General features: G+C 40.4%; 1 long non-coding RNA gene across 2 annotated transcripts; it reads left to right on the top strand.

Annotated features, from left to right (window-relative positions):
* Positions 1-590: 590 nt before the first annotated feature.
* Positions 591-5135, top strand: LOC104095162 (uncharacterized). Of its 2 annotated transcripts, none has more exons than XR_686073.4 (6): positions 591-1677; positions 2474-2804; positions 2989-3788; positions 3906-4192; positions 4497-4641; positions 4750-5135. It is a non-coding gene; the product is annotated as an uncharacterized lncRNA (long non-coding RNA). The 2 variants fall into 2 exon arrangements; XR_686074.4 differs by having other exon boundaries at positions 4497-4667.
* The last annotated feature ends 18375 nt before the right edge of the window (positions 5136-23510 follow it).

Below are 23510 nucleotides of genomic sequence, written 5' to 3'. Positions count from 1 at the left end.
AAGATATGGAACACAGTTTGTAGGGGGTTGGGGGGACGTGGGATTTAGTGAAAATAGGTTTTTTGTGGTCAAATCCATTTTTAATATTTAATTAATTGAAAAATACCATGTTTCTTTCATTCACACGCTCAAGGAGACGGAGAAACACTTTCTTTGCCATGTCATAGTTTTGTGTTTAATTGGTACAGTTTGAAATGAATTTTACTGTCTAATAGGAAATATGCTAATTTTAAGTGTCCAAGTAAAAAGTGCTGCCAAGTTCCAGTGTCTGTCTATGTATTTGATCTTATTTAATATTTATGATTTCTCTCCTAATATCTGTATGTTTTAAAAATATTACGGGCTAGTATAACTGGCCCAATATGTAAACAAAATTGGGCCCATATTTTTTAGTCTTGCTCGGATTGGTTCAGGTTGTATATAACCTGAAAACTACTTTGAACAATTAAGTGAATTAGTAGCCCATATAAACTATAAACTTATAATAAACCTAATCTCATTTTATTACACTTAATAGCCCTGCGGTAATTTTATTTCATGTTTATAGCCACCTCCCTAATATGTCAATTTTCTCCTTTTCTTTCCCAAGATTTCTCTTTTCTTTTCTTAAAAAAAAAAGCCTTAGACCTAACCATTCATCTTCCCCACTCTTTCAAAATCAGCTGTCTGCCAGTCTCAATCATCTTCTCCACCTTTTCCATTTTTTTGTTCTTATGGCCCACCTCACAAGACAAGAAAAAGACCAATTTTTTTTCATCTTATTCAAACCTAAATTATAGCAGCCGTCCCCTTTTTTCAGTAGTGATCCAAATCGATAATCAAAATCTTTTATATAATTTGACCTTCATTATGCTCAGGCCTTGATAATTCTTTGTTGATTTCATAACTTTTTCTGAACTTGTGAGTCTAGCAACAGGTTCAATTCCCGAAGCAATGGATCAATCCGGCAATAATGGTGTTAGAGTCGATAATACATTTCGAAAAAGTTTGATAGATAAGAATTTTACAGCTTGCTCATGAACACGAAGAGAAGGAGACAGAGGGTTGGTGCATAATCACTGTATAATTATTGTATAACTCAGCATATAATCATTGTATAACTAAGCGTATAATGTATATATGTTGATTGTACCCAGATTTATAGTGATTATACATCAAGCATACACTGCATAATGTTTATACATAGTATATATACATCGAAGAGAGGAAATGACAAAGAAAATGACTACGCCGAGGTTTTTGTGATTTGTGCCAGTGAAATTAAGAGAAGCTCCATTATTAAGGTCCTTTGAAATTTTGAAGAGGAGGAAGAAGAAAAGGGAAGGAGAGAGAAAGCAAAGAAAGGGGGAAGAGAGAGAAAAGCAAGATTGTGTTTGCCCAAAAAATCCGTTACACCATTTGATATGGTTACATTATTTTAGGGCTATTTTTATAAGTTTTTAGGGCTAAGAGGAGTGGTAAAGACTAATGGGCCGGCTATTTATGTTTTTTTCCCAACTACTTTTCAGCCCTTAGCCCACATCTAATATCTGTTATTTAGCGTTTTCTTCTTTCTCTTTCTTCTTCTCTGCTTTTCTCTCCCCTTCACAAGGTTTGCAACTCTGTAAAATCCCGACGTTATTGCTTCCTCTCCAAATGATTTTGCTCTAGTTTTTGTGCTCTTTGATTTTTGTTCAGGTAATGCTCGATTTTCAATTTAATTTTGCTCTAGTTTCTGACTTTTGGTTGCAGGGTTTTCATTTTTTTGTTTTTTTATTTTGATTTTGTTGTATGTTGTGGTTATATTTTTCTTTTGATTTCTGTTCCTTCTACTTCCGTTCATACTGTAACGTTGCTATTCTTGTTTGCATGTCTTTTTTATCTTGCTTTTTAGGGTATAATTTTATTTTTGATTTTTGCTATAACGTGGGTTTAATTTCTAGGTGCAATGTGGAGTTTTTTTTATTATATAATGTCTCGTTTATTTATTGTCAAATTTTGCTGTGTTATATTTGGTTTAGCGTTTTTCTATGTTAGTTCATTTTCAGCAGTAGCTGCTTTGACTTCATAGCCTCTATTTCTAAATGTTGTTTCTATGTAACTTTGCTTTTCTATTTTTTTTTTTTTTTGCTTTTAGTGTATAAATTGTTTCTAGCTAAACGTTGTTGCTTTAAGACTTTATGGGACTATGCAACTTTTATTGTTTTAAGTTTTTTTTTCACTTTTTAAATATTTTTATATTGTTATTATTTGTCATTGTGTTGCTATGTGATTTTATCAATTTAATAGTAAGTCTTATTGTTTGCTTTTTCCCCGACAAATGTGATTGAATCTGCTTCTAAAACGAGGAAGAAGATTTCTGTTAAAGGGAGAAATGTTGATACTAAAAATTTGATAAACTTGCCTTCGACTGTTCGACACTTATTTTTAAAGCATATGAAAATATTGAATTCCCCAACGATGATGATAATTTTGAGTCCCCTTCTGCTCCTAGAAAAAGTTATCAACGGGAAACTACTCGATTGACACGCTTGCAGACGGGAAAAGTTGATAAGCTTGCTAAGATGGCTAGGATGAGGACTAAGAAATGTGATCGATACGAGAAAGCTAAAGAGAAGCTGAAAGCTGTTATGGTTGAGGGAGATGATGTTTTGAGCCTTCGTGTGAAACAACAAAAGAGAAAAGGGAGATGATGATGCGAGCCCTTGTGTGTAACAGAAAGAAGAAAAAGATCGTCAATGACACTGAAAGTATCTTGATGGTATATCCAAAGTACAAAGCTGCCACTCGACTCAAATTCAATCAGAGAAAAAGCCAAGTTGAAGGTATTTCTTGTAGTGGTACTAATTTGTTGTCAACTTTTTTTGTGTAAACTTGTATAAATATTATGATTTTTGCATCTGCAATGCTTAAATGCAGCTATGCAATTTTTGTACATGCTTTATACAAGTTTAGACAAAGTGTATTTTTTTCTCGTTGATTTATTCCTTCTTCTTTTTTGACATGCAGGTTGGACAACCAGTGAATATTTTTGCGCCGTGATTAGTTTCCATATCGAGACCAACATTGTCGGTATTTTGAGAAAATACTTGACTGATACACAACTGCAGAAGTTCCATAATAGATGTTCTGGCTACTTCCTGTATCTTCCACCGTTTAAGATTCAGAATCAACTTATACATTGTATGTTGTTGAGGGAAGTTGTTCCTAGAAAGGAAAGAGAGTTGTGGGTTAAAACTTAATAATTGTTTGTAACATTTTAGCATTAGAGAATTTATTGTTATCAATGGATTGAAGTGTGTAGAAGACGATACCACTGTATATGCCAAAGCTGAGGTTAATATGTTGCTATTGGAGTATTTTCCAAGAGAAGGGAAAATCAATAATAAGGGGCAGCTTCTTGATCACTTTAACAAAAATGAATTAAGTCGGACGATGATGCGTTCAAGATGGCTTTGATGGCGTTCGTCCATCATTTCCTATTCTCAAGAACCAATGATCATACTATTCTAAAGGATAATTTTGATATCATGGAAAGTGGTCAATATCAGAACTATGCATGGGGAAAAAGTCATTTGAAGAGATTCTCATGACTATGAGGATAAACAGTGTGACTATTTGCCGATGTATAGGCTCGGGGGTTTGTCACTTGCATTCCAGACATGATTTATTTGATGTTGTTGTCCAGTTGACAATAAGCTAGGCGTTCGCGTTTGCAATAATCTGTCACACATTCTTAATTGGAAAGTCACCAAAACTCCATCATATACGGCTTGACTAGTGGTGTGATCATGCCGGGTATTAACCAGGTAAACTTTTTGTACTTCTTCACGTATCATTTCAGTTTTGTATAAGTATGTATAATCATTAATATGTTACAATTTCCTTTCTTATACTAATATATAATATTTTTTTGCTTGATGCAGTTGAAATACAGGAACATTTACCCTACTACTGAAGAGATATCCAGGCTGAACATCGTTGTGTTATTTGAAGATGCAACGCCAATGATGTCGTATCAAGGGAAGTGTCTGCCTTTCACAATGATGTTTATGACTTTATACCTGCACCTCGTCCTCGAACTGTAGAGCAGCAGCCTAAACAACCTCATTCTCAGAATATGGAGCAGTAACATAAACCGAGTCGTGATCTTTTGGTGGTCGTTGATGGCTTGAAGTGTGAAGTAGATGAAATAAGGGGTGACATTGCAAAGGTACTACAACTTGACCTTCTTTTTATAGTTTGTTAGGTATTTTTTGTATACACATGATTTGTTGGTTGTAAATATTCTTTTTTTTTTTTTTTGTTGTTGTTGTATAGCTTACGGGGTAAATTACGGCACTCAACAATTATGTTGTTTCTTCCTTTGAAAAATTATTCGGTCATATAAAATTTAAGAAAATCAAGCAAACAAGGGATGAGTTTCTTGGTTTTAAGGTACTGTTTTATAGGTTTTATATCCTGTTTAGTATATAACAAATTACATATGACCTTATTTATTTTTGTTTTTTTATTAGATTTGTCACTCGTCGCTAGTGATAATACATTTGGCATCGGCGACCATGATGGATATTCATATGATGATGTTCCTGCCTTTGGTGATCAAGCACATGAAAAAAACCCACTAGCTAACCAAATGGATTTAGGTGTCAGGGAAAACGAGTGAGTTACTGACGGTGGTATTCTTGGTATTTATTTTTCACTCTTATTTTATATTTTATCTATCTTTATTTTTTTAAAAATTGATTGATGCTTTTTTCTTTGTCTAAGGGGCAGCAAATGATATTGTGAAGTCCGATATATTTTGGGAAGATATTAGCGATGAAGATTTAGCTGCGCTACAGATGTCCCAAATTGTGGTCATAAAGCACGCGTCATTGAAGTAGAAGAGGATAACATCACTCCTAAATTGTTGGTTCCACAGAAACTACCAGCAAAATATGTTAGATCTCCATATTTGCCAGTTTTTGATTTGTGGGCATCAGGATTAGCACACATATACATTTTTGATATCAAGCATCCCTTCGTGGATGATGTTGATGCATTTGTTCCCTTTGTATATAATCATTGCATAACTTTGTATAATGTTGTATAACTTTGTATATATTTGTATAACTTTATATAAGTTTGTATAGTTAAAAAATATGCATTGTATATTGGTATCACTTTGAATTATTTATTACTGATTGTAGTTTTTGTTTCTTTTTTTTTTTACTGTCTCAACACTTGTAACTCATCTTTTACTACTTGAGGAAGAGGGGAAAATATGGACCTAATGTTTCCATATGGTTTACTAAAACCGACTTTGCCTTCGGCAACAAGCTCAATTAACTTTATAAGGATTTTGTTGTGAAGAACCAATTTTTTTTGTGATTCCCGAAGAGCATAAAATAAAAGCGCGCATTAAAGGCTTTTACTGTGATGCAAATGTAGTGTGGCACAATGCTGACCACGTGTTATTTTTAATTTTTGTCAAGCGCGGAAGAGCTAAAATAGGCCATTGGGTTTTGGGTGTGTTTACTTCACAGGATAGGTGTATTCATGTCTATGACTCTAACCGTGGAGCTTTGAATGATAAACATGTATGGATGTTGTGTTATCTTATGCAATTTTAATACCTTACTGAAAAGTTCCAAATTCTATGACGAAAAGAAGAGTATTGACTGGAGCAGTGGTGCATATATTGATAAATCCCGCAGTGTTGCATTGCAGATCAATCTAGTTATTGACCTGCCATAACAAACCAATTGGTAGGCCTTTTTAGTTTATTTAAATCTCATTTAATTTATTATTTCATTCGTGTGCCTACCTACAATAACTTATGGAGGATCTGCTTCTTTTTAATAGTGATTACAATATTTTTATTGCTGGCTTTGCTAAGTATTTCATCGAGGGTAGAGAAATTCAAAAAGATCATTTTGAAGTTGAGACACTTCACACAAGGTTTGGATCCCTGTTGTGGGATTATGAAAGGAAAAAGCAACAGCCCGGTGCAATTAGTGGGGATAAAATCACTAGCCGACTTTTGAAAAAGAAATGGTGGGGACGACAGAGAAAGTATGCCACACCCCAACCTGGGGAGGCGTGGTTGGCACCCGGTGTCGTACTGGCACGAGCGAACTACTCTGTAACTCATGATCGTTTGACGGACACTAGAACATACATAGGCCGACTTGGCTGACCTCATTCTTTCTATAACTATCGTGGGCCAAAATGGATACAAATCGTAATGTATAACCGTAAGTGGGCAAATGCTGTATCAACGAACCATCGTACTCAAAACATGAATACACACGGGGACGTCAAGGCCTCTAACATGTTGTACATAATGAACATGTGTCTATAAAGCCTCTAAGAGTATTTGACATCAAAACATGGTCGGGACAGGACCCCAGCCTACCCATAACTGTAGCAAAACTCTGACACGATGACTTATAACTCGACTGCACTTCGAATAAAGTGGAGTCTTACCGATCCTTCGTTGAATGCTAACCTCGTCTACTATGAGGGATCGTCAAACTGGTTACCTACACCTATAGGCATGAATGCAACATCCAAAACAAAAAAGGACGTCAGTACGAATAGTGTACCGAGTATGTAAGGCAGAACTAAAACATAACAATAAGCCAACATCAAAGAGAGAGATATAAGAATCAACTTGAACCTCTGAAGTGTCACTGAGGGCCAATGATATGCATACTAATTATATTTATATATTTAATGTTTATCTTTGGGACTATTATCCATATCGTAACATAACTGCCCAAGTGATCTGTGGTAACTTCCCGACCGTTCGTAGCGTGGTGGTAAATGCATGAGTGACCGACTGGCCATAGCTCGGTGGTTAATGCGTAACTGCCCAACCGGCCATAGCTTGGTGGTAAATACATAACTGCGCAACCGACCATAGCTCGGTGGTAAATGCATGAAGAGCCTTTTACGATCATTAGGTCATCTTTATCGTATGCTTCAACAAGGACTTAGGTACATACTTAGGCGCGCTTTGAATTACATTTCACATAAATGAATAACAAAGACATCCTTAACTACTAAGAGTAGAACTATTTTTAAAATAACTTTATGTTTACATTTCATTACCTGGAACATTCAAAAAGAAGGAAGGATTAGCCTTAACATGTCTCATAATATTCCATCAAATCCTCAAGCTAACTTAACCTGTAGCTCCTATGTCTACAAGCAATGAACAATACTATCGTCACAATACGAATGCCATAACTTATTGCATTTGAACAACACACTTTATTCTACAATAAAACGGACAACACCTCCCATATTTATATGACTTCCCACTAGTTACAACAATCACCAAACAACCCAAACAACATCAACAATAATCATATTAAGCCTTCGAAATAGTCCAACAATCAACAACAACACACCTATGATATTCAAAAAATTGGGCAGTACATATATCACTTCTTTTCAATTCGAACCAATACCAAAAACTACAAGAAAAACATCAACAACAATACACCCAAGCTACTACATAATAACCAGCCAAAAATTAGCTTAAAAGTCTTCCAAAACAGTCTTATACGTACAACACCTCAAACATACTTCCATCTTCAAGTTTAACATGTTTTCCTTCAATATCTAGGCTTACTATGGCCTAAAAACTATTCAGCCCAGGGAGAAGGGGTGAGGAACATACCTTAAAGCACACAAATATTTAATGTTCAGAGCTTACTTTGTTGTTATGCCTTCATTAATCAGCCACAAAGAGAGAAATAGGCGAACTATCGACTAGATCAGATTCCTGACGCTTGAATCCACACGTTTCACCTTCTCCATCTTTGTTTTTCTTCCAACCCCTAAGGATATGTTTAGGAGGTCTAGAGAGAGTTTTTGGTCTGATTTTGGTCGAAAATGAGACTTGGATATGAAGGCCATAGCTTTATATAATAAGATGATCCTCAATCAACCTTGTGGGTCACAAAAGGAGCTGCTTGCACAGTCTAGCAAAAATACGAATATCTCTCTACTCTGATATCATATTGATAAATGGTTCAATATGTTGGAAACTAGACTCGTAGATCTTCAATTTAATTAGTGGATCGCCCCTAACTCCAAGTATATTGGTATAAAGCCTCATTGACATTAGACCCAAATTTCAGTATAATTTATGAACGTAACTTGTGACGACTTTTGTTTCACAACTTGCTTGAATTCAAAACTTAACACACGAATCTCGTACAACTAACATACCTCTTAACATCACCTCCTTATCATATTAATCACCCTAGTATCACCCCAAAAGTATGGTTATAACATTTCTAACTTGTCGACTTTCAACGAAACTTATTTTCTTCGATTCGTTTTGATGATCTCATTTTCGAGCTTACATCAATTGACTTACGACGTACTTTTACGTACGAAAACATGAGGTGTAACATAATTCCCCCCTTTGGAACATTTGTCCTCGAATGTTGACTGATGCGCTTATCAGTCTCATAACCTACAGCTCGTACGCATACTTTAATACTATCTTTGCCATCTCGACAACAATTCTATGAATAAATCCAAATGCCAGGACATTACCCTCTTTAGGCCTCTTTCTCACACCACGACCTGTGAACAGAGTTCTTCCAATATCGTAACTATTGTTACCTTTTATCATGTAGCATGTATGACTTTGTCCTTATACGCGCAACTATGAAACTCTTCTCTCCTTTTTCTCCCACTTTTAGCCAATCTATAGCTCATTTTGTGAATATATACATAACTATGACAAGCTGTCCCTTTGGGCATCTATAGGTGTACTAAAGTTCTTCGCTTTATACTTTGTCGAACTTACGACTATTACTATATTCTGTTTCATAGTCTCGGTTATCTATCCTTATGGATTTAATACGCCTAGGTAGGTCATACTATAACATAACATTTAATCCGATTTATTATTACCGAGATCTTCTACCCAACTCTAGGTTACTCTCTCATTGTTTATCCTATACGTATAAATCTAAGTCCTTTAATGCTTCCTCATTATTGTTCATCTTAAGTATAACAAACTAATCTAATCTTATACTTTGGAACTTTTATCTAACTATTGTTGATTCACCTTAATGTTGATCTATAATCTACCACTAATAACTTGAAACCTCTTACGTAATACATTATCAGTAGGGCTCACGTCTCATCGGGGAACATGTGAAGTTATTTGCCTAATCGACCTAGGGATGACACTACACTTCAATAACCGTATATCATAGCATCTCAATATGATTCATCTTACAGGGATATTCTAATCTCGTGCAATTCATGAAATCCATTCTCTTTGAATTAGCACTCAATCAAAGGCCCTGTAACGACCCGACCGGTCATTTTGAGAGTTATAGCCCCGTTTTCCCTATTTATACTTCTTTTTGTATTATTCAGCTATATTATGTTATATCGGGTTAGTTGGTTCAGGACCGGAGTGGTTTCAGAGTGAATTGAGACACTTAGTCTCTTAAGTAGAAACATAAGTGGAAAAGTCAACTAGATGTTGACCTATGTGTAAACGATCTCGGATTTGAATTCTGATTGGTTCGGTTAGGTGATTTTGGACTTAGGAGTGCGCCCGGAATGTGATTTGGAGGTCCGTGGTAGAATTCGGCTTGCATTGGTGAAATTGGAAATTTGGTGATTTCGGTCGGCAGTGGAAAACTTGATATCGGGGTCAGAATGGAATTCCGGAAGTTGGAGTACGTTCGTAGTGTCATTTGTGACGTGTGTGCAAAATATGAAGTCATTCGGACGTGGTTTGGTTGGTTTCAGCACCGGTTGCCGAATTTGGAAATTTAGAAGTTCTTAGGCTTAAATCCGAGGATAATTTGATGATTTGATGTTGTTTTGAGTGATTCGAAGGTTCGACTAAGTTGGTATGTTGATATATGACTTGTTGGTATTTTTGGTTGAGGTCCCGAGGGCCTAGGGGTGATTCCGGGTGGTTAACGGATTTGTCAAAGTTGGAAAATGCAGATGGAGCTGCTGCTTTTGCTATTTCTGCACCTGCGGAAGGAAGAGTCGCAAGTGCGAGGCCGCTGGTGCGCGTGGGGAGTGCGCAGGTTTGGGCAACGCTGGGCTAGGCAGGTTGCATAGGTGCGAGTTGGAGGTCGCATCTACGAGCCCGCAGGTGCAAAACCTGGGGCGCAGATGCGGAAAAGGGAATGCTGGGCAGGCTTCGCAGAAGCGGAGAAAACGCGCAGATGCGCCTTCGCATATGCGACGGATATTTCCGCAGATGCGGAGTTTGGGAGGATAAGTGAGATGCGCAGGTGTGGCTCCTTGGACGGCAGGTGCGGTCGCGGGGGTGCGAGAAAAGGGGCCGCATGTGCGAAAAAACTGGGCAGAAACCATAAATAGAACCCTTTGCGAATTTGGTTCATTTCTACCATTTTCAAGTCGGTTTTTGGAGCTTTTGGAGGTATTTATGAAGGGTGATTCAAGGGCTATCAGTGAGGTAAGTTGCTTGAGCCTAATACTTGTATATATGGTGATTTTTTGTTGTTTAATCATGGTAATTAGTGAAAATGAGGGGTTAGGGCTTGGAATCTTTGGAGAGTAATTTAAGGATTTGAAGGACCAAACGATGTCGGATTTTGATGAATTTGGTATGGCTAGACTCGTGAGTGAATGAGTTTTATAGTTTTGTAAATTTTGTCAGATTTCGAGACGTGGGACTAGGGGCCGGGTTTGAGCCACTTTTTGGTCTAATTTTATAGCTTTTCTTGTGGAATTCATTCCATTAGCGCGTATTGATGGTATTGTACTGATTGTGAATAGATTCGGAGCAATTGGAGGCCGAGTCCAGAGGCAAGAGCATTGCGGGGTCTAGATTTGACCGGTTTGAGGTAAGTAATGATTGTAAATCTAGTCCTGAGGGTATGAAACCCCGGATATTTGTTTCATTCTACTATTTTTAGTGACGCACATGCTAGGTGACAGGCGTGTGGGCGTGAACTATTGGGGATTGTGATTTGGTCCATCCCATAGCTACTGTAAAGTTGCATACTTTGTTGAAACTATATGATACTTATATGTTTTAGAAAGAGTTTCTGTAAATTTGGGCTGAATGCCATGTTTGGGCCTTGTGCTAGTGTTGTTTGGACCCTTAGGGGCTTTTTCTTACTATCCTCTCATTGTTTTCGATTGGAAATCTATACTCAGTCATGATTATACTTTTTTACTGCATAATTTAGTTCTATGACTCTATTTTTATGCATATAAATGTTGTTTTGGGTTGAGCACCCTGTTTTACTGAAATGCCCGAGTGGCTTGAGAGGTTTATGACTGAGTGAGGCCGAGGGCCTGATTGTGAGGATGAGTATGGATCGGGGCTGTCTGCCTGCAACATACTTTATTATTATAGCACGTGAGTTGTCCGTGCAGATTATAGCGCTTGGGCTGAAGGAGCCCCTCCGGAGTTTGTACACACCCCAAGTGAGCGCATGTACCTACTGAGTGCGAGTGTCGAGTGCTGAGTGCTGAGTCACTGGGAGTCATGAGTGATTGTGAGGTATGACCGAGTGGCAAGAGTGATTGTGAGGTATGCCCGAGTGGCACGAGTGACTGTGAGGTTTGCCCGAGGGGTTGTATATGAGTGATGTTTTGCCCGAGGGGCTATTTATGATTTCATCATTTTTGCTCACTTTTGCATTGAGCCTTTGTTTGAAAAACTGTTGGAAAAATATCTTTAAATGATTTTTACTGGAATCGGGTTTAAATAAAATGATTTGATTCAAACACTGGTTTTTAAAGCATGTTGTACTTTACTGAGATTTCAGGATATGAATGTTATATGCTTTATTGCTCATCACTACTGCTCAGTCTTTATTTATTGTTGTTACTTACTGAGTTGGCGTACTCACGTTACTCCCTGCACCTTGTGTGCAAATTCAGGTGTAGCTGGACAAAGTAGTGGTTATTGAGTGTTCTGGTTGCAGATTTTCTTGGAGATAGCAAGGTAGCTGTTTGGCGATCGCAGCCCCTGCTCTTCTCCCTCTTATCTTCCTCTAGTTGTATTTAGCTATTTTTCAGGCTGAGTTAGCCTTGATATTGTTAGACAGATTGTAGTAGATGCTCATGACTAGTGACACCCCGATGTCGGGCTTTTCTTTTCTGCACTTCTGTTTTCTTTGATTTGAACTCCTTAAATGAAGGTTTTTTGTTAAATAGTATTGAAATTATCTTCGAAATGAAAATATCGGTTTGTTTGGAAATGAGCCGGCTTGCCTAGTTCCATGATAGGCGCCATCACGACAGATTAGGTTTTTGGGTCATGATAGATTGGTATCAAAGCCTAGGTTACATAGGTCTCACGAGTCATGAGCGGGTTTAGTAGAGTCTTGCGGATCGGTACGGAGACGTCTGTACTTATCTTCGAGAGGCTGCAGAACCTTTAGGAAATTCCATATTCTTGAATTCTTGTCCTGCGAATCTGTTGATTCTAGTAACTAAACATCTGTTGCTTCATTCTCTCACATATGGTAAGGACTCGTACTACCGGTCAGGAGGGCCAGCCACCAGTACCACCAGCCATGGCCGCGAGAGGCCGAGGTGGCGGTAGAGGTCGTGGTAGGGGTAGAGGTGAAGCCCGTACAACAGCTGGGCCAGTACCTGTTGATGCACCAGCTCAGGCACCACCTGTGCCTATTGTGATTCCAGGCCTTCAAGAGGCCTTAACTCAGATTCTGACAGCATTTACAGTCCTTGCTCAGGCGGTCTCTATTTCGACAGCCGCAACCACTTCTCAGGCCAGGGAAGGCACTCAGACTCCCGTTGCTCGCACACCCGAGTAGGTTATTCAGGGATTTCAGACACCGGATGCACCACCAGCCCAACCGATTGTAGTTGCTCAGGATTATGTGGTTCCTTCTATGCCTGAGGATGATCAACGTAGGTTTGAGAGGTTTGAGAGACTCCAGCCACCACCTTTCAGTGGCACAGAGAGAGAGGATGCTCAGGACTTTTTGGACAGGTGTCAGAGGATACTCCGTACTGCTGGTATTCTGGAGACTTGTGGGGTCTCATTCACTAACTTTTAGTTTTCTGGGGCTGCACTCAGATGGTGGGAGACTTACGAGAGGAGTAGGCCTGTTAGCGCAGTGCCCCTTACTTGGCAGTAGTTCTCCGTGGTCTTTTTGGAGAAGTTCGTGCTTCGATCTCGCAGAGAGGAGCTGCACTAACAGTTTGAGCAGCTTCGCCAAGGTGATATGTCTGTGACACAGTATGAGATGCGGTTCTCTGAGTTGGCCCGTCATGCGATCTGGTTGGTTCCCACGGACAGGGAAAGGACCATGAGGTTTATTGATGGTCTCACTTATCAGCTACAGTTGCTCATGACCAGAGAGAGGGTTTCAGGTGCTACTTTTGATGAGGTTGTCGACATTGCTCGGCAGATTGAGATTGTTCGTGGTTAGGAGAGGGTTGAGATGGAGGCCAAGAGGCCTCATGGTCAGGGTGGATTCAGCGGTGCTCCTTTTGGGGGTCAGTTCCAGCAAGGTAAAAGTCGTCATTTCAGATAGGCTTAGTCAGCTCGGCCATTTCATTGGGGTGCATCATCTGGACATGGTTCTCACAGTTCTCATCAGGGCCACTTATCACTTAGTGCCTTTCTAGTTCAGAGTTCGTCCCGTGCTCAACCTGTTCAAGGCACTTCCATGCCAGGTCCTGCTACCAGTCCTCCCGATGCTAGGGGTTCCCTTCAGTTTCCACCGCCTGTACCATGGAGTTTTTTTAGTGTGAGAAGCTTGGGCATATGTGGAGGCAGTGTCCTCGTCATCATGGAGGTCTATATCAGCAGAGGAGTCAGCCTCCGACTACAGCACCAGTTACCTCACCACCCGCCCAGTCAGTTCGGGGCGGAAGTCAGTCAGCTAGGGGTCTCCCTAGAGAGGTAGGAAGATCAAGGGGTGGTCAGGCCCGTTTCTATGCTCTCCCCGCCAGACTAGATGCTATTACTTTAGATGCTGTGATACCATCTATTGTCTGAGTTTGTCACAGAGATGCCTTAGTATTATTTGACCCTGGTTCCACTTATTCATATGTTTCCTCGTATTTCGCCCATTTTCTAGATATGCCCCGTGAGCCTTTAGTTTCATCTGTACATGTATCTACTCCTATGGGCGATACTATTATTGTGGACCGCGTATACCGGTCATGTGTGGTGACTATTGGGGGTCCGGAGACCCGATTGGATCTATTGCTGCTATGTATGGTTGACTTTGATGTGATATTGGGTATGGATTGGTTATCTCCATGTCATGTTGTTCTAGATTGTCACACTAAGACGGTGACGTTGGCTATGCCGGAAATTTCGAGGGTTGAGTGGAGCGGTTCTATAGATTATATACCAAGTAGGGTGATTTCATATTTGAAGGCTCAACATATGGTTGAGAAGGGTTTCCTATCTTATTTGGCTTTTGTGAGGGATGTTAGTGCAGAGACTCATGTCATTGATTCTGTTCCGGTGGTACGTGATTTTCCGGATGTGTTTCCTGCAGACCTGCCGGGCATGCCGTCTGACAGGGATATTGACTTTGGTATTGATTTGGTGCCGGGAACTCAATCCATTTCTATTCCACCGTATCATATGGCCCCGGAGGAGTTGAAGGAATTGAAAGAACAACTTCAAGAACTCCTTGATAAGGGGTTTATTCGGCCTAATATGTCACCTTGAGGTGCACCGGTTCAATATGTGAAGAAGAAGGATGGTTCCATGTGAATGTGTATTGATTACAGGCAGTTGAACAAGGTCACAGTTAAGAACAAGTATCCTTTGCCTCGCATTGATGATTTATTCGACCAGCTTCAGGGAGCGAGGGTGTTCTCCAATATTGATTTGAGGTCCGGTTATCACCAACTGAAGATTCAAAATTCAGATATTCTTAAAACAGCTTTCAGGACCCGATATGGCCATTATGAGTTCTTGGTGATGTCTTTTGGGCTGACCAATGCTCCAGCAGCGTTCATGCATTTGATGAACGGTGTATTCCAGCTCTATTTGGACTCATTCGTTGTTGTATTCATTGATGACATCCTGGTGTACTCTCGTAGCTAGGAGGAGCACACTCAACATTTGAGGATTGTATTACAGAGATTGAGGGAGGAGAAACTTTATGCAAAGTTCTCCAAATGTGAGTTTTGGCTCAGTTCAGTAGCATTCTTGGGGCACATGGTGTCCAGTGAGGGTATTCAGGTGGATCCGAAGAAAATAGAGGTGGTGCAGAGTTAGACCAGACCGTCCTCAGCCACGGAGATTAGGAGCTTTCTTGGTTTGGCGGGTTATTACCGTCGCTTTGTGGAGGGATTTTCATCTATTGCATCGCCTTTGACCAAATTAACCCAAAAGGGTGCTCCATTCAGGTGGTCGGATGAATGTGAGGAGAGCTTTCAGAAGCTCAAGACTACTTTGACCACAACTCCAGTGTTAGTTCTGCCATCAGTTTCAGGTTCTTACACCATGTATTGTGATGCCTCGAGGATAGGCATTGGTTGTGTTTTGATGCAGGAGGGTAGGGTGATTGCCTATGCCTCGCGCCAGTTAAAGACCCATGAGAAGAACTATCCTATCCATGATCTTGAGTTAGCAGCCATTGTTCACGCCTTGAATATTTGGCGTCATTATTTGTATGGGGTTCATTGTGAGATCTATACAGATCACCGGAGTCTGCAGTATCTATTAAAGCAGAATGATCTTAATTTGCGTCAGTGGAGATGGTTGGAGCTTCTTAAGGACTATGATATCACTATTTTGTACCATCCGGGGAAGGCCAATGTGGTGGCCGATGTTTTGAGTCGCCGGACAGAGAGTTTGGGGAGTTTAGCATATCTTCCAGTAGCAGAGAGACCTTTGGCATTGGATGTTTAGGCCTTAGCGGGCCAGCTTATCAGATTGGATATTTCGGAGCCTAGTCGGGTATTGGCTTGTGGGGGTCTCCAGGTCTTCTCTTTATGACCGTATCAGGGAGCGTCAATATGATGACTCCCCACTTGCTCGTTCTTCAGGACATGGTTCGGAGAGGTGATGCTAGGGATGTGACTATTGATGATGACGGTGTACTGAGAATGCAGGGCCGGATATGTGTGCCTAATGTAGATGGGCTTCGAGAATTGATTCTTGAGGAGGTCCACAACTCGCGGTATTCCATCCATCCGGGTGCAGCGAAGATGTACCAGGATTTGAGGCAGCACTATTGATGGAGGAGGATAAATAAGGATATAGTTGGGTTTGTGGCTCGGTGTCTCAACTATCAGAAGGTTAAGTTTGAGCATCAGAGACCGGGTGGCTTGCTTCATAGGTTAGAGATCCCAGAGTGGAAGTAGGAGCGGATCACCATGGACTTTGTAGTTGGGCTCCCTCGGACTTCGAGGAAGTTCAATGCTATTTGGGTTATTATATATCGGCTGACCAAGTCCGCGCACTTCATTCCAGTTGGTACTACTTACTTTTCAGAGCGGTTGGCTTAGATTTACATCTGGGAGATCGTTCGCCTGCATGGTTTCCTAGTTTCTATCATTTCAGATAGGGGTACTCAGTTCACCTCGCAGTTTTGGAGGGCTGTGCAGTGAGAGTTGGGTACTCAGGTTGAGTTGAGCACAACCTTTCACCCTCAGAAGGACGGGCAGTCGGAGCGCACTATTCAGATATTGGAGGACATGTTGCATGCTTGTGTCATTGACTTTGGGGGTTCATGGGACCAGTTTCTGCCACTCGCGGAGTTTACATATAACAACAGTTATCAGTCGAGTATTAAGATGGCTCCATACGAGTCTTTATATGGGAGGAGGTGTAGATCTCCGATTGGATGGTTTGAGCTGGGTGAGGCTAGGCTCTTAGGTACAAACTTGGTCCAGGATGCATTAGATAAGGTGAAATTGATTCAGGAGCAGCTTCGCACGGTGTAGTTTAGGCAGAAGAGCTACGCGGATAGGAAGGTCCGTGATGTGTCTTTTATGGTTGGGGAGAAGGTTTTGCTGAAGGTATCACCCATGAAGGGTGTTATGAGGTTTGGGAAGAGGGGCAAGTTGAGTCCCTGGTTCATTGGGCCTTTTGAGGTGCTTCAGAGGATAGGAGAGGTGGCTTATAAGCTTCCCTTGCCACCCACCTTATCAAGTGTGCATCTAGTGTTTCATGTTTCTATGCTCCGAAAGTATATTGGAGATCCGTCCCATGTTTTGGATTTCAGCATGGTTCAGTTGGAGGGTGATATGACTTATGATGTGGAGCCACTAGCTATTTTGGATCGGCAGGTTCGCAGGTTGAGGTCAAAGGCTATAGCTTCAGTGAAGGTGCAATGGAGAGGTCATCCTGTAGAGGAGGCCACCTGGGAGACCGAGCGGGAGATGCAGAGCAAATATCCACGCCTATTCGAGACTCCAGGTATGTTTTTAGACCCGTTCGAGGACAAACAAATGTTTAAGGTTAAGAGGGGGAGGATGTAACGACCCGACCGATCATTTCGAGAGTTATAGCCCCGTTTTCCCTATTTCTACTTCTTTTTGTGTTATTCAGCTATATTATGTTATATCAGGTTAGTTGGTTCGGGACCGGAGTGGTTTGAGAGTGAATTGAGGCACTTAGTCTCTTAAGTAGAAACTTAAGTGGAAAAGTCAATTGGATATTGACCTATGTGTAAACGATCTCAGATTTGAATTTTGATGGTTCCGCTAGCTCTGTTAGGTGATTTTGGACTTAGGAGTGCGTCCGGAATGTGATTTGGAGGTCAGTGGTAGAATTAGGATTGAATTGGCAAAATTTTAAATTTGGCGATTTTGGTTGGCAGTGGAAAACTTGATATCGGGGTCGGAATGGAATTCCGGAAGTTGGAGTAGGTTCGAAGTGACATTTGTGACGTGTGTACAAAATTTAAGGTCATTCGGACGTGGTTTAGTTGGTTTCGGCACCGGTTGCCGAATTTGGAAATTTAGAAGTTCTTAGGCTTAAATCCGAGGGTAATTTGATGATTTGATGTTGTTTTGAGTGATTCGAAGGTTTGACTAAGTTGGTATGTTGATATATGACTTGTTGGTATTTTTGGTTGAGGTCCCGAGGGCCTCGGGGTGATTCCGGGTGGTTAACGAATTTGTCAAAGTTGGAAAATGCAGATGGAGCTGCTGCTTCTGCTATTTCCGCACCTGCGGATGGAAGAGTCGCAAGTGCGAGGCCGCTAGTGCGCGTGGAGAGTGTGCAGGTTCGGGCAACGCTGGGCTAGGCAGGTTGCACTGGTGCGAGTTGGAGGTCGCATCTGTGAGCCCGCAAGTGCGAAACCTGGGGCGCGGATGCGGAAAGGGGAATCCTGGGCAGGCTTCGCATAAGTGGAGGAAACGCGCAGATGCGCCTTCGCAGGTGTGACGGATATTGCCATAGATGCGGAGTCTGGGCGGATAAGTGAGATGAGCAGGTGCGGCTCCTTGGACCACATGTACGGTCGCGCGGGTGCGAGAAAAGGGGCCGCAGGTGCGAAAAACCTAGGCAGAAACCATAAATAGAACCCTTCGCGAATTTGGTTCATTTCCACCATTTTCAAGATGGTTTTTGGAGCTTTTGGAGGTAGTTTTGAAGGGTGATTCAAGGGCTATCAGTGAGGTAAGTTGTTTAAGCCTAATACTTGTATATATGGTGATTTTCCGTTATTTAATCATGGTAATTAGTGAAAATGAGGGGTAAGGGCTTGGAATCTTTGGAGAGTAATTTAAGGATTTGAAGGACCAAACGATGTCGGATTTTGATAAATTTAGTATGGTTAGACTCGTGAATGAATGAGCTTTCTAGTTTTGTAAATTTTTTTGGATTTCGAGACGTGGGCCCGGGGGCCGGGTTTGAGCCAATTTCGGATTTTGGTCTAATTTTGTAGCTTTTCTTGTGGAATTTATTCCATTAGTGCATATTGATGGTATTGTACTGATTGTGAATAGATTCGGAGCAATTGGAAGCCGAGTCCATAGGCAAGAGCATTGCGGGGTAGAGATTTGACCGGTTTGAGGTAAGTAACAATTGTAAATCTAGTCCTGAGGGTGTGAAGATTTTTGTATCATTCTTCTACTTTTAGTGACGCACATGTTAGGTGACGGGCGTGTGGGCGTGCACTGTTGGGGATTGTGACTTGGTCCATCCCGTAGCAACTGTAAAGTTGCATACTTTGTTGAAACTATATGATACTTATATGTTTTAGAAAGATTTTCTGTAAATTTGGGCTGAATGCCATGTTTGGGCCTTGTGCCAGTGCTGTTTGGACCCTTAGGGGCTTTTTCTTACTATCCTCTCATTGTTTTCAATTGGAAATTTATACTCAGTCATGATTATACTTGTTTACTGCATAACTCAATTCTATGACTCTATTTTTATGCATATAAATGTTGTTTTGGGCTGAGTACCCTGTTTTACTGAAATGCCCGAGTGGCTTGAGAGGTTTATGACTGAGTGAGGCCGAGGGCCTGATTGTGAGGATGAGTGTGGATCGGGGCTGCCCGCCTGCAACATACTTATTATATTAGGTGAGTTGTCCATACAACATGTGAGTTGTCCGTGCAGATTATAGCGTTGGGCTGAAGGAGCCCCTCCGGAGTCTGTACACACCCCCAGTGAGCGCAAGTATCTACTGAGTGCGAGTGCCGAGTGCTGAGTGACTGGGAGGCATGAGTGATTGTGAGGTATGCCTGAGTGGCACGAGTGACTGTGAGGTTTGCCCGAGGGGCTGTATATGAGTGCTGTTTTGCCTGAGGGGCTGTTTATGATTTCATCATTTTTACTCACTTTTGCATTGAGCCTTTGTTTGAAAAACTGTTGGAAAAATATCTTTAAATGATTTTTACTCGAACCGGGTTCAAACGAGATGATTTGATTCAAACACTGGTTTTTAAAGCATGTTGTACTTTACTGAGATTTCATGATATGAATGTTATATGCTTTATTGCTCGTCACTACTGCTCAATCTTTATTTATTGTTGTTACTTACTGAGTTGGCGTACTCACGTTACTCCCTGCACCTTGTGTGTAGATTCAGGTGTAGCTGGACATGGTAGCGGTTATTGAGTATTCTGGTTGCAGATTTTCTTGGAGATAACAAGGTAGCTGTTTGGCGATCGCAGCCCCTGCTCTTCTCCCTCTTATCTTCCTCTAGTTGTATTTTACTATTTTCCAAGATGAGTTAGCCTTAATATTGTTAGACAAATTGTAGTAGATGCTCATGACTAGTGACACCCCGATGTCGGGCTTTTCTTTTCCGCACTTCTATTTTCTTTGATTTGAACTCCTTAAATGAAGGTTTTATGTTAAATAGTATTGAAATTATCTTCGAAATGAAAATATCAGTTTGTTTGGAAATGAGTCGGCTTGCCTAGTTCCACGATAGGCGCCATTATGACAGATTAGGTTTTTGGGTCATGATAGGCCTAAACGACATCCTCTTATCATTTGTCGTAATTACACTCTTATTCTACTACTAGGGCAGCATTCCATCTCTTCAAAATCCTCCTAGTCTTAAACTCCCCCGAGTTCATTTAGGCTATACTGATATTTCTATAACTTACGGAAACCGTAAGCTCTCTTATTTTGATGAGCTTAATCCCGAGGCCTTACCTATTCTCGTCACATACTCACCCACCTTTTTATTTCTTTACTAATGTCAACCTAAAACCTTATCACTCTACCATACTTTAGCTTGCAACCTGCGTATCTATAAATACTTCTCGCAACCTTCATTTAACTTGATAACACCATATATATTTGCTTATGTTGTTCTAGAACCTCAAGCGAGACATCACATCACCTCTAACTCTTCTTTACTCTCGTAAATAGACCTCTCCTTATTTAGAATCCATACGCTCTAAGATATGCTAGTAACGGCACCACTATCATTTTTGGATACTGAATCACGATGCTTATAGCCCTCTATCTAAATTCTGGACTATTCACAACCTTTTGTACATGAGTATCTCGTACCTTCTTCACATTTACCTTACTTACCCTTAAATATCGCATTGTATCTTCTATCACTTTCGTAACTTCCCTTCCACATAGGTGGAATTTACATCCACACCATAAAGCTCTACTATAATACTTGCACCTCTGGTGCATACAAAATCTGGCAGAAGCTTCATATTAACTTCTTATAACTCATCTCTATGGCAAGATCTGGAAACGAAAGAAGGGTAACATTTCCTAAATGCTTTGTAGCCTCTCAATTATAAGTGTGGCGCGCAACATACCCATAAGTGAGATTCTGCTAGATATGGCTTTGTAGACTCCCTAGGACACAAGTGCTCTGATACCACTTTGCCACGCTCCAACCTGAGGAGGCATGGCTGGCACCCGATGCCGTACTGGCCCTAGTGAACCACTCTGTAACTCATTATCATTCGACAAACACTAAAACATACATAGGTCGACTTGGCTGAACTCATTTTTTTCTATTACTATCATGGGCCAATATGGCCACAACTCGTAATTTATAACTGTAAGTGGGCAAACGTTGTATTAGCGAACCATCATACTCAAAACATGAATACACATGGGTCGTCAAGGCCTATGACATGATATACATAATGAACCTATGTCTACAAAGCCTCTAAGATTATTTGACATTAAAACATGGCCGGGACAGGACCCCGACCTAGCCATAAGTCTGTAGCAAATTTCTAACATGATGACTTATAGATTATGTTGCATTCTAAATGGAGTGGAGTCTTACAGACCCTTTGCTGAATGATAACCTCGTCTACTATGAGGGCTCCTCAAACTGATTACCTACACCTGCAGGCATGAATGCAATATCCAAAGCAAAAAGAACGTCAGTACGAATAGTGTACCAAGTATGTAAGGCAGAACTGAAACACTGTATAAGTCAACATTAAAGAGAGAGATATAAGAAACAACCTGAACCTCTGAAGTGACATCGAGGTCCATGATATGCATACTAATTATACTTATATATTTAATGCCTCTCTTTGGAACTAGTATATGTATCATAACATGACTGCCCAACTGATCTGTGGTAACTGCCCGACCGGCCGTAGCATGATGGTAAATGCATGAGTTCCCGACCGACCATAACTTCATAGTTAATGCATAACTGCCCAATCGACCGTAGCTTGATAGTAAATGCATGACTACCCGACCGGCCGTAGCTCGGTGGTAAATGCGTAACTGCCCAACTTGGTGTAGCTCAATGGTAAATGCATGAAGAGCCTTTTACGATCATTAGGATATTTTTATCGTATGCATCAATAGGGAATTAGGAACATACTTAGACATACTTTGAATTACATTTCACATAAATGAATAACGTAGACATCCTTAACTATTAAGAGTAGAACCATTTATTTAATAACTTATATATTTATATTTCGTTACCTGGATCATGCCAAAAGAAAGAAGGATTAGACTTAACATACCTCATAATATTACGTCCAATCCTCAAGCTAACTTAACCTACAACTCTTATGTCTACAAGGAATGAACATTACTATCGTCACAATATGAATTCCATAACTTATCGAATTTGAATGACACACTTTATTCTACAATAAAACTGACAACCTCCTATTTATATGACTTCCCAAAAGTTACAACAATCATCAAACCGACCAAACAACATCAACAATAATAATATTAAGCCTCCCAAATAGGCCAACAATCAACAACAACACAACTACATTTTTCAGAAAATTGGGTTGCACCAATATCACTTCTTTTCAATTCAAACCAATACCAAAACCGACAAGAACAACATCAAACAAAATACACCCAAGCTACTACATCAAGAACCAGACAAAACCTAGCTTAAAAGCCTTCCAAAATAGTTCCATACGCACAATACCTCAAGCATACTTCCATCTTCAAGTTTAACATGTTTTGCTTCAACATCTAGGCTTGTTATGGCCTTAAGACAACTCAACCCAAGTAAAGGGGTGAATAAAATATCTTATAGCACACAAATATTTAATTTTCATACCTTACTTCGTTTTTATGACTTCCTCAATCATCCATGAAGAGGGAAAGAAGCGAACTATCGACTAGCTCGGATTCCTAACACTTGAATCCACTTGTTTCACCTTCTCCATCTTTGATTTTTCTTCCAAAACCCTAAGGATATGTTTAGGAGGTTTAGAGAGAGTTTAGGTCTGATTTGGGTCGAAAATGAGGCTTGGAGACGAAGGCCACAACTTTATATAATTACAACATATATTCTAAATTGAATTCTTTATTGTCAAGTGAAACACAATTGTTTTTGAAAGTTGACTACTCAAAATGTATGAAATACGAAGCCTAGTGTTTCAAACTATCTATTTTGGTAGATACCTACATGTTTTTGTATTATAACCCTCTAGTCCACACACCGAACATAAAAACTTCCCATTCTTCTTCTCTGAATACAATCTAAGTCTGGACTTTCTTGTATTTAAGGAAAAACTTGTTGCAAATCACAGAGACTTTTCTGGACGTCCTTTCTCTCTTAGAATAACCTTTGGCTGTTTAAGATGAGATAATTTGTTGTTGTGGGAGATAGGTTCGAGCTATGTTTGGCGAT

Source organism: Nicotiana tomentosiformis, chromosome 8, assembly GCF_000390325.3.
Source record: "Nicotiana tomentosiformis chromosome 8, ASM39032v3, whole genome shotgun sequence".
In the NCBI taxonomy this organism is placed as follows: domain Eukaryota; kingdom Viridiplantae; phylum Streptophyta; class Magnoliopsida; order Solanales; family Solanaceae; genus Nicotiana; species Nicotiana tomentosiformis.
This window is presented reverse-complemented; position numbering and strand designations above follow the sequence as displayed.